At 44.0% G+C, this 12,405-nt stretch overlaps 1 protein-coding gene across 4 annotated transcripts in view; it reads right to left on the bottom strand.

The window, feature by feature from the left end:
* TMEM241 (transmembrane protein 241) overlaps positions 1–12,405 on the bottom strand; it is an 82,565-nt gene that overhangs the window by 11,632 nt on the left and 58,528 nt on the right. The gene's annotated exons all lie outside the window — the stretch shown is intronic.

Here is a 12,405-nt window from a genome sequence, read left to right as displayed (position 1 = left end):
GGAAGGTTTGGCTCCTTACCTCCACTCATCACTGTCTGGGTTCTCTAGAGACCCTCAGCTGTAAATCATATTTGTGGCAATAGGAACATTAGCTGGATTTACCCCCAGAACATAACAGATATACAGAAAAATGCTTTACTACTAATTTTCCAAAACTACTCACTAACAGGCAGTGGCTTCTTTGGGATAGTCTGTAACGTCTTTAAATGATACTTCAGCTAATTGCTCCAGCCTCCTAAAATATGGAGCCCACGGCATAAGTCTTTCCTGGAAGCAGTAAGGAGTAGTTTGTTAGGAGACGGTAACACCTTCCCACGATGCTAACAGATTTTAGCACCAGGCCCCACATTAAACATTTAAAAAAAGAAAAGGTAAAAGTAGTTTAGCGAGGTGAGAGACTGAGCAATCACAGCAACAATGCTAACATCACTAGCTGAGACTGAAATCTGTCCCAAGTTGCACTTTTGGGGAGGAAGGGAAGGAGTGTGAGAGATGGATTTGAACTTAATTTGCTCATCTTCCATTGTAAAACTTCCAGTGAAGAGGGGAAAAAAAAAAAGAGGAAAAAGAAACTTCAGGTGCATCCCTTCAAAGAAAGTTGCACACAAGCCTTTATGAAATCTTAAACCTTGTTCTTTCCCACTGACTTCACTGTGAGCCCATACAGCCGGAGGCTCCCTGCTTCAGCCTGGAGGCCGCTGGTCGGGATGAGCTCAGAGGGGAGCTTTTCAGTCACTATGAAAAAAACCTTGCCCAGACCCCAGCAGCAAATACCAGGACCAACAGTGAGAGGAGGAGCAGCGCTTATAGTGTGCTACTGGGAAAGAGCAGGAACTGGGATCCTGGAAAATGGCCTATATACCTTCAAAGCAAGGCAGGGGAAACCAAGAAGTTGCTGAAGTTGCCGCTGATTTGAGCAGCAAATACTTCCTTCCCTTAGTGAGAGCTAAATATTGGCTGCTAGCCAATTTGCCTTTTCTATGCATTCCTCTAGCCTGTCATACACCCCTTTCCATAATCTTGCTGAGCATCATCTTAAACCAGAACCAGCTAGGACCCTTGCCTCTGCTACACTGTTTAGACAGATGCTCCGGGTCTTAATTCCTCAAACCAGAAGAAGCCTTCCAGTTTGCAGTGAAATTTAATTGATGACTAATTTATAACTTTTTGAACTCATGTCAGTATTTCATCTAACTTGAAACTGAAATCTTTCCCCTGTGGGAAGTCGGGGATGGGGGGGGGTCCTCAGCAGCAGCTGCTATTCTTAACGAAGTTCTGGCATTTAGTTAGACAAGATACTAAAAGGAGAAAGGAGAGGCAAGAAAATAACCCTCTTCCAAGAGCTTCCCAGTGCAGTGAAGTGTTGCCTTGGCTAACTTCAGTGGGTATGTTCATCAAGGAAGAAGCTGTGCAGGCCGGGTTTTCAGAACCACTGACACAAGGCCTCAACTTCCCTCATTTTTTTAATTCAGCAGCATCCGTGAGCTAGCCTTTATACTCTTCTTTCCTTCCCAACACGTACAGACACGAAGGGTAAGTTTCCCTCTTACCCATTGCTTCCCTCTACCAACAGCTGGAGAGTTTTTACTTTGAGAGTTGGCTGGGAGAGCAAAGGGCTGAAGAGGCAGAAGCGTTTATTTACAAACCAGTATTAAATCCCTGGTGTTCACAAACAGAGACTCGTTTACCAGAAATGGATTCTGTTCATTGATTTAGGAGAGGGAATATTGGGCTTTTCTTTTAGTTTTTCAATTGAGCTTCAGACAAGCTTTTCTTCAGCACCTGTAGAGGCTGGAGCCTGACAGCAAGGAAAGTTTTGGAGAGTAGATCTAACTACCTCAAGCCACCTGTTTCTCCTCTGTTGCCACACCAATTATTTGTGCTGCCTGCACAGCTGCACTGTGCTGGGTTTTTACAAAGGGCAAAGGCATTGCGTCGCAGCACAAGAACGGCAGGTGCAGCATTGGCTTTTAGTCTCTCACACCAGAAGACAAAAGGGTCCCCATTCCAGTCCCTACATTTCTGCCCATCTGTTTGCCTATTAGGAACACCTGGGAGTGCACAGGTCTCAGCTCTTTCTCCTCCTCTCACACTTAGCCAATCATCACATACACACAAATGAAAATAAAAAGCAGGTAATATCTCATCATATTTATAGACTGCTAAAAAAAAAGCAAGCTTACCAAATGGCAAGCACAAGAGATGCATTACGTGCGGGTCCCCCCTTGCAAGGAGCCCACATGGCAGTCCCCAGTGGGTAAAGCAGCACACTCATGACAGCCCCCCACCCCTCCACACCTTAACACAGTCTTCACTAAACGGCCACACTGGATGGGGAGAGACGATAATGCACCAGGAATAGATTCAAAAGAATTGCATAGCTGAACGGTCTGACAAGCTGCGTGAGGGAGGGAGGAACCGTTCATGAAATTATAAATACGCAGAAAACAATGGCAGTCTGTGGCTTCCAGTGGTATTTTCTGCTGGCAACTGAAGAAGCCCGATTGTAATTCTTTTTTTTTTTTTTAAAAGATAAAAACCTAATGCAGACACATAGTAGCTGTAAAGTTTTAAAAAGGTGGATAAAACGATTTTATTTCTAAACTGCTCTCATCCCACTCAGAGCAAAAATGAGTGAATTGTTACCACCTGAGTTGGATTAATGGTCTAGACCATGCTGTTTCCCCAGTCCCTCCCCACTTGCTGGCAGCTGGATGTGAACATGTGAACACCCCTAACCAGAGGCCTGAACCCCAGACACCTTCCTCATGTCCTCCCACTTCTGTGGGTGAGAGCACAGCCTGTGAGGCAATCGACTCCTGTCAATTAAACTGCCCTGTGCAGTCTTTTTTAATCATGAAAAATAGTAGGTCTGTCTTCGGGGCAGGGCAGGAGCACATGGTGGGCCTGGTTCCCACCTCTGTGTATTGGCTACCTCTTGGCTGCACATTGGGGTAAGACCTGGCTGTGCACCCACCCACCCCCCATCCAGCCTTCCTTCAAAAGGAAACCCAGAGCGCTGGCAAGAAGGGAAGCAAGGGGCCATCACCACATTTGTCCACGTGAGCATCCCTGGAGGAAAAGGGAGAACTGAGGCATGTTGAAGACATGCCCGCCTAAAGAAAGGCGAATTGAAGCAATGACTACCCACTCATCATCAGCTTCCACTTCATCACCATCTCTTCTTAAGAAAAGGATCTCTTCTCCCACCAGCTGAGGGAGGACTAAAAGGGTGCTCAACAGCACAGTTGCAATACAATCAATAGCAACCTTTCTTCTGCCTTCAAGGCCAAAAGCGAGCTATTCAAAGAGGGCTAGGTCAGTGCTCTGACCTCCCATGATGCAACCCACAAACTAACTGCACCGTAGCTCCTCATGGAGCACAAGCATTTTAACGAACCATCTAAGCATGATTTAGACATTTCAGATGGACAAAGTCCAACGCATTTCCAAATATCAGTAGGTTGTTCCAATTTCAGTCTCCTCTAGTTGTGAGCATTTTTTCTAGCCAAAACTAGACCAACTCCAGCTTATAAGCAATCCCAGGGCACTTATATGCACATCTTTCAAAAGCACAGTGTGCTTTTGAAAGCTCAGTATTTAATACCTTCTTCTGGAGCAACATTGTCCCAGCTATCAAAATGTCCTCCAACGAGCAGCAGAGACAGGACGCCAATCAGTATCTGGGGTATTTCCATGGGCAAAGATTACAATGCACAGAAAGCCACCACCAAAGCTTCAAAGTGCTCATCTCCCATGACGGCCCGAGAGGTTCATTAATGTTTTCTGAATCCAAGACTCTGCAAGCTGTCACCTGCCTTCCCGGGTGACCTGTATATCATCTTATTGCTGTACAGATTGGGATTGAATTAAAACAACAACCTACATAGAAGAAAAAAAATACTTTTTTTTTGTCCTGTACCCCATCTTTCATTTCCTCTAACCTGAGAAATATCATGCTGAGTTAGACCTCTACCAGTCAGTGAAGCATATGAGGCATTGCATTCAGATGTACTCTCTAAGGAACATTTCAGGTATCACAGTTTAAATTATGGATCGTGTAGATGGATTAAGAACTATGAGTTCCTGTTTCCTCTTTTATTCCTTGTTAGGTGCTTTTGCTTGACTGCTACTGTTTAGGTGTCTTTTTTCTTTTTTTTTTCCTTTTGGTTCACCTTTTATTATTTCAATAAACGCAAAGATAAGCAAAAAGTGCTGGTGCAGTGCTGGGAGTTGAGTCTGGCTGACTCTTTCACACGGTGCATCCGGAGCTGCAGACTCCACCCTTTGTCTGATTTATTTTAAAAGCCTGCTGTGTCCATTAATGGAAAATTGGACTCTGTTCAGGCTGTGATGGTGTCCATGGACAGGAAAATGGAAAGTTTCAGATTAAAGCTGCAGGAGGCCAGGAAGAAAAATATCTGGTGAATTTAATTGATGGTGGCAGCACAATTATTACAGACAAATATTAAAGAAATGGCAGTCTGTGACCCAAAGCAGATACTTAGTTAGAAAGATAAAGGAGGGTAGCATGAAAGTCTGCAAGGCCACAGGGCTGAGAAATTGAAATATTCCTCACCAGCAGTAAGTTCAGACACTTTGCAAAATTGATCTTTTGGACGTATACAATAGGACATCTATCACTGTGACGTTAAATTTGCTAACCATCCAAGTTATTCTCTCTTTAATTTCTTAAAGATCTGAGACATATCTGATGACACTCAGGCCTCCCCTGCTCGCTTTCGTACCCATCACTAGGTTTGAGAAACTGGTAGGAGTCTCAGGGACATCACTCTGTAGTTTCGTTAAAATAAGCAGCTGAGTAGAGGGAAGAAGTCATGGTTAGTAGCCTTTACTGAAGACCTGATCAGACATTGGAGAAGCCCATTAAGGTACATGGAAACCCATCTACACCTGGGTTGCTGCTGTAGAGCAGAAGCCAATAAATCGGTGAACACTTTTCAAAGTGCAACTGAGCTTAGATCCTAGCAATGGGATTCTTAAGGGGGAAAACAGATAAATAAAAAGCTGGAAAAACAAGCAGAATTGCTGCTCTTAAACCTACTGATTGATTTAATAACAACACTGTCTTCATATGATTTTTTGTTTTGCAGTTAACAGTGTAGCAATAAAATAAAATAAATATTTATTGTTAGCATAACCGTAACTATGGTTATTTATATATGACTACTATAGGATATAAGGGGAGATGAAACCAGTATGATGACATGGAAACTTAATGAATTCTACACCAAAAAAAAACCCCAAGACTCCAAAACCTTAAAGAATTCTCCAGCTGAAATCTCATGCCATGGTCTTGCTTTATTGTTTGTTTTTAAACCATCACATGGAAAATGATGATAGAATTCTATAGCAGGAATATATTTTTGGAGTGGTCAAAAATATTTCAGAGTACTTTGTACCTTCCTATTAAGGCAAGATAGACGAATCTCCAGCCCATGAAAGAATTTGTCATGAAGTGAGTTCATGAAGTCTCTCAGAGAGACCAACATGAAAGACATGGGCTCTTTAAGAGTATGTTCCCTTCTCTTCTTTCCCTAAAAAAATATAAACACTTGCAAAACCCTTCCAGTCTTTACCTTTGGATGAAACAATTGAGATGACTGGGAGCTTGTGCAATATAATATTCCATTATTTTCCTCCTCCTAGCTGAAGTCACAGCCTAAGATATTCCCATCAGCACAACCATCTGTTTAAGGGAGCTGTATCTAGCCTGAAGTCCATACAAAGTGAATGGGGTATCATGATTGATTGATAAGCAGATTTAACTTGCATCAGTTTAAAAGAAGAGGTGGTTTATTAACTCACGGTACAGAACACGGTAATAGACCCAAGTTTCCTCTAGTCTAGAAAACTCTCCCTGTTTTCCCATGAGCTGCTGAAGCCCCAGATGCTGGCAGCAAGAGGTTACACAATCACCTCAGCTGTTTTCCACTGCATTTGCTCCTTTAAAACTGACTTTCCATGGTTTCAAAGAGAAGTTTGAACCAGAATGGTGCCCTTGTGTCACTTTTTCAGAAACAAAAAGAGTAAAAAACATGAGAGAGACTTTGAAGGGAAAGGGGGAGTTATTTTCTAGCCTTTACACCAATTTCTGTAGCAGGAGGTTAAGGGTTCCTCTGTCAACATTTGCAGTGGCGCTGCCTTTGCAATTCAGCATTTGCTCTGGTGCTTTTCTCCAAAGATTTCTGAATCACAGAGGGTTTGTTTGTTTGTTTTAACCCAAAAGAAAACAATATAGTTGAGTTTTTTCCATCCGAGAGGCTGCGGTAAGCAACTTACCCATACAACACAGCTATTCACAACACGAGCCATTCAATTCTTTGCTCAGCAATTTTAATATTCCACTTTGAATACAGCTGAGCCACATGAAATTCTGTTGTGTAAGGCTCTCCTTGAAAATAGAGATTTATTTTCTTTGGTTACAGCTCATCAAGTTTTGAGGCTACAACCATCTGTGTTAATCTCCACACAGTCTGTTCTTATTCATCATCAATAATAAGCCCAAGGAGCACCCATGCTGAAGACAGTACGAACAGACAAGTATAATAAAGAAATAAAAGCTGTCTTGCTGAAATTTTTAGCTTCTGTGTCTATCCTACATCCTAATTCTTTGAATATAACTGGAGACATTAAATGAGAGAAAACAATTATTTCACCCTGAAGGAGCATAACGTTTGAAAGAAAGTTCAACTCCGTTTTCTGAGCGGCCATCGCTGGAGTGATTTGCAGATCTCAGCCTTTGGCAGTGGGACAGCCAGGAGCAGGATAGCAAAGACAGGAACCTGGATACTGTTTGCTAAAATTTATTCTGTCTCTTAAACTACAGCTATTGGGGTGTACTCCACTAACTGCTGTAGTTTGGTACACAAGTAGACCGGTTCATTCAGCTGCGTGCGAGCGAGCGAGATCCAGGGCAATGCCTGCAGAGTTGCATACAACTTTACCTCTAGCTTGATCTCCAGTGATGCCAAAATGGAGCTGGCACTTCTGTCGTTCAGCTTAAATGAAGAAACTCACTGTAAGGGCTGATCAGCTGAGCACCGCTGGCAATGTGCTGATAATCTTTTTGCTGGCTGCACGGTTGCAGACTTATGGGGATGGAGTATCTCAATTAAAATTCCTTCTGACTGCTCTAACCTGAATGAACTTCATTTGCTAACTTGTGAACTTGTGGAGGTAACTGGCACAGAGGCACAGGGCCCCCTCCCCTGGGAAGGCAAAGAACAGATTGTTTTCTAGGCATCAGTAAGGGAGAGGAGACTCCTTGACAGAAGTTTTCCATGCCTTGTTTGAAGCTAAAGCTCATCCCTTAGCGTCCCAGAAGGTACGTGACAGAGAAACATCAAAAATCCCTTCTGGTTCCCATCTCCAGCCAGGGCTAGAGGGGACAATTAGCCAGACTGGCTTAGTCTCCACAGCTTTCAAAAGGAAGGTCTGAGAAATATTTGCCTTGCGGTGTTCCCCACCCTAGTCAACGAATGCTTTCTGCTTTTGTGATGTGACTGCTAATTACAGCAGTGTAGTTCTTACAGCGGGCATTCGCAAATTCCAAAATATTTCTGCTTAACAACTTTGTGCTTGAACCATAGGTCTCTTAGCAGAAACTTTAACCCTCTTGTTAATCTATCTGATGTTAGTGATACTCCTTCTGCAGCTAGGCATGGCAAACGCCATTCCCAGCTCTCCACCTTTCCGTTCCATCTTTGTTGCCTCATGATTTAAGGACCCTAACTCCAATCTACCAGTTTCTCAATCTGAATATCCATTTCCTCCAAACAACATCAACCCTTCTCCTTATCAGTTTCCAACGGGTTGTGCTGGAGGCTTGTTCTATTCAGCCAGCTTGCCTCAGGCAGGCATTGTTCTTACACAGTATGGCAAGGCACTGGGTGCCTGCAACTCCAGCACAGACAACTTGTTGGTGCACCAGCTTTCCTCATCGGCAAGGGGTACAGAAATCAGAAGTGTAAACATGGATCAAACTCCTACAGGAAAATGGGCCTTACGTCTGCTTCCCAAGGGTACTGACCCTCAAGTACTTGAACCAACATCAGTCTTAGGGGAGAGCAACCACCTCTTCACCAGCCTCATCTGTAGAAATGCAAGTTTGCCTCCCTCTTGAAATGACATTTGTGGGGAGTTGTGAAGGGTACAGGACTGCTGATGGCAAACAGCAGGAAGAAAAGCTCAAGCAGTCTCAGTTCCTGACACTACGCAGTGTCTCCTGCAGTCATGTCTGCGAATGCAGTTATGCCATCAATTGCCAGGCAGGAATGTTCCGAAAGGCTCGCACCCATTTTACTCCATTCTTCCATATACAAACTTCTCCATACAGGCAACAAGTTGGCAATTGAACAAGTTCTGAGCTACACGTTTTTAAATCTTAATGACAGCATAAGACAAAATATACTAAGCATGCTCTCAGTGTGTTTTTCAAAGAGAGCTTTTATGCCATCAAATCAAGAATTTAACATGCCAGCTGGCTACCCCCACCTATTCTGGAAGCCAAGGCATTTATTAAGAGGTAGAAGAGCACTGTGTGACTGCTTCCCATCCCAGATAGTAAGGGGGAGGTACACTCCACACCTTGGTGATCAAGAAGAGAGCGCACAACTTTTTTTCACCAGCATTCTTCCAAAAATAGTAAATTCTCTAGCAGAAATCAAGGCTTACACAGTATCACTTTCAAAGCATAGTTAAAAAAGGGTTAAGCTTCTCAAACCAGGCAATTAATATGGAAATGGTTACACAACCTTCATGGGCTCTTCTAATTCCTTTTTGGGACTAAACAGACATGTATTTGTAATATATTCTAATAAAAAGCCCCTATGAATAAGCAACACATTTTTCAGAAGCAAATCTCTTCCCATTTTATCTCCTGGTACAAAAGTATTTCAGCCTCAGTTTTTTTCAGTCCTGCCCCCAATCTCCTTCCCCTCACCCACACCTTCTTTTTCAGACAAAATGAGCCTGTCCGTGTGTCTATCGTCTGGAACAGGATTAAAGTTTCACACTGAGCCTGTTGCCTGGTTCGCAGATGATCTCTTTGAAAGCTGTTCATTCAGCTTCTGCTTTGGGCAAGACAAATTTGCTATGGAGTTTTCTTCAACCCACCATCTCCTTTAGCTTACAGGTGAAACAAAGCTGGAGGAAACCTTTCCTCAGCACTCAGTACAGCTCCTGGCAACTAACTTTTCTACAATACTTAATAAAAGCATCCTTTTCAAAACATGTTCTATGTTGACATCACATTTCTTGAATTCTCCAGATCTTCTTGAGGATGGGAAACAAGAACAGAAATATATATACACTTATCCACCAACTCAGACATTGGTGTTAAAAAGAGTAATAGTAAATCAGAACTCTATCCCTTACCCCTAGTGTTTTAATAGGTCTGTTGCTCTTTTTAAAAAGAATTTAAAAAGCTTTTCCTATTGCTTTTTCTTATGATCACTTGCTCTGCAGATTTTCAGCTTCAGTATTAAACTGGTACTGAAAAGATTGGCATAGATTCTCTTCCAACATGAGGCACAACAGCCACGCAGCAATAGGCAACAACAGAATCGCTTCAGTGGTAAGCATCAGGTTCATTTAATTCATTTAATAACATTTTCTGCTGGAAGCTATGTCACAGCTGCCAGATCCAGAAGACTGTTTCGAAATGGCATCTGTGTTTTCTGCATTTTAGTAACCCACTTGTAGTCAACATCCAGCAGCTTTACTGTTTCAGTCTTCTTTTGATGGCACTTGGCTTTAAGTAGAGGCTCTTTATCATGAAGGGCAGTGACATGCATCAGTGATGCCTCTGCAGCAGGTAATACAAGCCTTGCCCCATACCAATTACTTTGGGAGAAAAAAAAAAAAAAAAGACGTGGAAAATAAAAGTGTAAGCAAGATAAGATCAAAAAGGTATTACATGATTCAGGACCATCTCTGTCAGAGTGGTTTGGTCAAAACCAGTAGGTGTGAAAACAGTGTGATGGGACAGCCTCTAGGGACCTGCTGCCTCTCAGAAAGACCAGCACACTCCCATCTCTCTCTCTTGTGCTGACAGCCCAAGAACTGGGGAGCCTTGAGACTGTAAGTTCCTTAAATGATGGATACTGATAAAACCAGAGGTACTTATACCAGCTGAGCTACAAACCCATTGCTTTGCATTCAGGCATTAATTGGTATCATTGCATCTTTGCAACCTAAAGGAACAACTCCTTCCTCAGAGCTGTGTGTTTATCACTTTGTATCTTTGACTGACTGGAATACAGGTCAATTAGATATAAAGAATCGACCTTTGCATATTCCTTCTCTAAATTACTGAACATAACTGTTCACTAGTCTTGCAAGAGCCATCTTAAGCTCGAACTTCTGAGGTTTCCTGCTTCGAAGATCATTGTAGCAACCCTGAAGTGTGTTTTTTACCATGCAGTATCCCTCCTTCTGAGGCAGGGCTGAATTAAAGACCAGGCCGCTGCTTCCTCAGGAAATCATGAGGTTTGCTCTGCCCCATCCCCTCCAGTTGCCAGCCTCTGCAAGCGGCCAGTACGTGCCTGTCCTCCCTGTTTCCTCTCTGCTGTAATCGCCTCCCCGCCTGGGGCTGTTTGCTGCCAGGACCAGGGAGCCCAACCGGCACCTGTCTGTCTCTCTTCTCCCCTCGGTGCCACTGGTGGGAATGCACCCCTTCCCAGGAGCAGCGGGGGGTAGCCCGGATCTTCCCATAGGTGCCCTCCCATGTCTCACATGTAGGTTTGTATCACACCCCTGCTCTGAAGTGCCAGCGGAGACGTCATCTTAGGGCTGCAGCTCACCCTTTCCAGGCTGACATCCCCACCCTAGCATTCGTGTTTACAAAGGCACCACTTGTTGCAACAGCCAGAAACCCTCCAAAGGGCTCTCTCTCCACAACCTCTTCCCCTACAGCAGGGCGAACCCTCCATCAGCTCGCTGCTGGCAACGCTTGAGCAGCCTTTTGCTCACAGGCAATCCCACAGGGGCGGCTGCCACCCCGGACCCCAGCTCTGTTGTCACCTCTGCCACGGCCTGAGGAAGAAGGAAGCCAGCCCATGCCTTTAGCATCTTGAGACAACTCTGAATACACAAAGACAGATTTTGAAAGCCCTGGAGCTCCACTTCTACCCTACTTCAAGTTTTCAGCAAGACTGATGAGCCTCACGCTGGTCCGCAGGAGTCATCCTCTCCTGAAGCAGGTCAGGTCGGTTCAGAAGGTGCTTTTTCTTCCCAGCCACATCTGACAGAGGAGCCCAACTTCACTGTTCACTCTGCTTCCTTGATTTGCTTATGTGGCAATCAATTAAAACGTGCAGTATTTTACTTACACCAAGCAGAATCTTAGAAACGTAAGCACGTTGCGCTAAGGCACAAAAATGAAAGCAGAAGCAAACAGCTCAATGTTGTTTAACATGCATGAAATTAAATAAAAAAGTCCTTAAATAAAAAGGACTTACTACACATGGAGATACTAATTCAGCAGCTACAGAGACTGAATTCCCCCAGAGCCCAGACAACATAATGCCTGTTGCAGCCAAACAACCTTCCCGCAACTGCCCCAAGCATGCCCTCTGCAATTAAAATGCTACAGCAACCCTGGCTGCTGATTTGGCCACTGGCTTTCCGCTGAGACCACCATCAAGAGAGCAAATGGGTGTTCTGGGTTTTGGTACATTGCTATGAACAGCACAGACAAGAGAGAGGAAGAAAAAAAATCCAGACTGCAGCCTACCCTTGAAAGTTATGCAAGAAGAGAGGTACACAATGAGCCTTTCCCACAGCAAAGGTTCTAGCTACAATTGCAAAACCTCAACTATCACACAGGGACTCTTTCATGAGGCCTCCCAGGGTCACTAGTGACTTCAAAATCAGCAGAAAGGTGACACGGCAAGGATCTTGCCATATTGTCACGACTGGCTGGCAGAGCTAGTTGTCTGGGGAAAGCCAGCATGCTGCAGCCATCGCTCCCAGCACTGTCTAAATTTACAGACTGGAAGGCCATGAGGGTCCCTGGCTTGCTGTGTCTTGGCTCCCTGGGCGTGAGTACAGGCTCAACTCCCCATGCCACATGGCTCATGTTGGTTTCAGGACTAGTGCTCAAGGTCAAGCACATGTTTCTTTCATGCTTGTCCCTCTCTCCCCCTTTCTTCCCAAACCCGAGTTTTACCACCTGGCAAGAAAATGGCTCACTCCAAACTTAAGCCAGAGTGTGACCCAACATACATGGACAACATTCCAGTATAAACAGACCCTTTGCGATCAATTGGGATAAGCTTAGGTACAATACAGGCCAGAGTACTTCTCTGAATTATCTTTTTTAAATTACAGCATTTTTTTCTGAAAACCAACTAATCTTTACCTAAAACTCTCCAGTCACAG

The sequence above is a fragment of the Aquila chrysaetos genome, chromosome 4, assembly GCF_900496995.4.
Source record: "Aquila chrysaetos chrysaetos chromosome 4, bAquChr1.4, whole genome shotgun sequence".
Lineage (NCBI taxonomy): Eukaryota > Metazoa > Chordata > Aves > Accipitriformes > Accipitridae > Aquila > Aquila chrysaetos.
Note: the sequence above shows the minus strand (reverse complement) of the source record. Positions and strands in the feature narration are given on the sequence as shown.